Here is a 3,382-nt window from a genome sequence, read left to right on the forward strand (position 1 = left end):
AAGCCACCACCGGAGGACCACCGTTGAACACCCCCAAAATCCGGTGGCCACTACCCACAGAACAGGTAAGGATGCTTTGATTTGGTTTTTTTACTGATGTGTTGTTTTTCAGTGACCACCAGCCACCACCGGAAGACCACCGTTGAAGCCAACCCGGAGAAATCCCGCTACCACTGCAAATCTGCAATCCACTTCAGGTGCAATCCACTACTCCCTCTTAAAAATTTTGAAACTTAGACATGACTACATATGATGAAAATAGCTATCTAATTTTATTAATAAAAACTATTTAGGAGGTTGTATTCATTTGAATACACTTTGTCAACTTTTTACTTGTTTTGCCTGTTAACCCTGTTCTTTTTAACTAATTTTGTTATATGACGATGGAGATATTAAAGTGTTATGTTTGGATAAGGAAAGGTGCAAACTTGTAAAGAGTGGGCACAAACTTGCAGAGGTATGATTCCTTGTGTTTATGCTTAGGTTTTCTTTCGTTGGATGGAATGGAATGAACCATTCCATTCCATTCCTTCCCTAATTCCATTCTACCATACAATACAATGATATATTACATTTTCATTAATTTTTCTCTTTATAAAATTTATTTATCGAAGTTTGTTGTGAGTATTGCCTTCTCTTTCATTCATGCTTCAATAGTTGTTGCTATTATGAAGGTAGGCCACTCTCCGGTTATATTTTTCACATAATTTGACAAGGAGATGTTGTATCCATTCAGACTAGGGTTAGAGCAACGGTTGCAAGAGATGAGTTCAAAAGAAGAAGAAACAAGGCTGTAACTAAAGTTCAGGTACTATGGATGAATTATGTTTGTAAAGTATTTAAGAAAATGATTAGAAACAAGGGTGAATTTTTACAGATTAGTTAGCTACTTGCAGGTTGATCTTGAATAAGCAAAGGGGCAATGGATTGTATTTTTTGTATCTAATTCGTTTGTAAATTTTTGTCACAACTTCTATTGATTTGTTTTATCTTTCCATGGAACGATTATTTGTATGACATTAAATTTATGTAATGGATTCTATTTTTTGTATATGATATTTTATTTTCTATTATGAAATATTAAATACAAATTTAATTTGATAATAAGTAAATCTATTAATAATATTTTTTTTAAACATTTAAAATTATGATACGCAAAAATGTGTGTCATCTTCATTTATGACATGGCCTTTCTTGATAGGGGTTTTCTTGATACGTATTGCGTGTCATTAGCACGCGCGTCGTAAGGTTACGACACGCGGATGCGTGTCGTCTTCCTTTATGACAGGGCCTTCCTTGATATGCAATGCGTGTCGTAAACGAGCGTCGTAATTGCGCGTCGTAAATGTGCGTCGTCTATAGACGACGTGCAAAAGCGCGTCGTCTCTCTTTATGACAGGGCCTTCCTTGACACGCATTTGCGCGTCGTCTGAGCCTTTTACGACGTGCAATGAGCGTCGTAAAAGGCTATTTTCTAGTAGTGTCAAAAACTCTTTTAAAGTTATGTTACTTTTTAGTTTAACAAAACTCCAATTTTAAAGTACAAGCATAACTTAGTAGTAAAATGAGTATTTTCAATAATATATCAAATAAAACACTAGTAAACTATAAGGGGTATAGTTTAGAGGTTCAGTTCACACTAGATACAATACACGATAACAAAAAGAACATACTAAGATACTATAATAGAACAAACATACTAAGATAGTATAGCACGGAACAACTATAGGATCTAATTATATCAATGAATCACTTACTCATTGTTCTAAACAAAAGGTTTTGTTAAATTGGGTATACATGATCACATAACTTTAATGTGGATTACACGACATAGCAACTGGTTTGCTGAAGTCATATTTGGTTCCAAAAATCTCTTGACAGGGAGAGCGTACAGTATGGGTACTAGCCTCCACATTATGACCTTAATAAACCAAACATATTGTAAGGTAATCAGTACGTCGGGATGTCAACTCAAAAGCCAATTGAGTACATATATTTTTCCCATTACTTTCAAAAAGTGACAGTTCACTTGAAAGTTAATGCAAACTATTTTCGAGTCAAGATAGTTATAAACTAGGGAAAACTTACATCATCTTTTCAAAAGGACAAACAGAACTGTCGGGTCTAGTGCATTTAGTAGAAAGGGACCATAATGCTAACCATAATTGCTTTCCGCCTCATTTCCTGTTCCTTGTTTGGTTGTGGGCTTAAAGCGGATTCACCCAACCTATTATCCATGCGATCTGAGTTGTATATATATATATATATATATATATATATATATATGTATATATATATGTATATGTTCCGTATACATTATGTCATCATAAGGGGTACCTGGTATGGGCCAGGTCATAGGACACTAATTCAATGCACAGTTTTCTAGTACAAAACATACTTTTCAAATCAGAACTTTTGGTATACAAAACTAGAAACTTACTAGTATAGGGTTTAATTAATTTTATTAAACCAGTATAACTTAAAGGACCTTAGGTGGTTAATCCTATAATACCTTAGTTTATACATCAGGGTTATATATAACTAATACCCGATAGATAGTTACATGTTTGTCATGTTCCTTGTTTGGTTGTGGACTTAGGGCAGATTCACACAATTAAATATCTATTCGATATTAGATTATATATAGCTAGTATAAACTAAGTGATTATAGAAGGAGCCACTGTGGTTACTATTTTTATTATAAGAAAAAAGGATTTTCTTAAAGAATCTTTTCATCAAATATAAAGGAACTATTACAGTTAACTCCGTGAGTACTAAGTGAATACACCATCGTTATATTATACGATGACCTAACAACATATAGGATGTGCCATCTGCCTCATTCCCTGTTCCTTATTTGGTTGTGGGCTTAGGGCAGATACACACAATCGAGTGTTTGTTGACTCTGGGTTTTATATAACTTGTATCCATTTAGTAGTTATAGAAAGGATTGTAGAGTCATTTTTACTTATCTTTCATCAAAGCAGGAAATACAGGATTTTCTGGAGGAATAGGAGAAATTTTCTAAAACAAAACTTACAACTTACTAAGCTTTCTACAACTTACTCACATCACTTAAACTTATGAACTCAACAGCTTAATTGTTGATCAACTCTTTAAAAATAACTTGTATTCTCAGGAATTTAGTAGATATGTACTCGTGCTGGGAATTCAGAATATTGAATAGTATAGCTCCAAGTCTTGTTTTGTTATTTAGATATGTATTCTATGTTTTGTGAACACACACATTGTAAACACTTTTTTTCTAATGAAATGGTTGTTGATTACTTTAATTACTATGATGCATGTCTTGTAATACTAAACATGACGTCCTCCACCCCATAAGGTTTCTACCGTTCCAGTTTTGGGGTGTGACACCCAA

At 33.8% G+C, this 3,382-nt stretch overlaps 1 long non-coding RNA gene across 1 annotated transcript; it reads left to right on the plus strand.

The window, feature by feature from the left end:
- Positions 1-367: 367 nt before the first annotated feature.
- On the plus strand, positions 368-996 carry LOC145039122 (uncharacterized). Its single transcript, XR_013679745.1, has 3 exons — positions 368-457; positions 737-808; positions 897-996. It is a non-coding gene; the product is annotated as an uncharacterized LOC145039122 (long non-coding RNA).
- The last annotated feature ends 2,386 nt before the right edge of the window (positions 997-3,382 follow it).

This window comes from Lactuca saligna, chromosome 4 (assembly GCF_052625555.1).
Source record: "Lactuca saligna cultivar CGN05327 chromosome 4, ASM5262555v1, whole genome shotgun sequence".
Classification (NCBI taxonomy): Eukaryota; Viridiplantae; Streptophyta; class Magnoliopsida; order Asterales; family Asteraceae; genus Lactuca; species Lactuca saligna.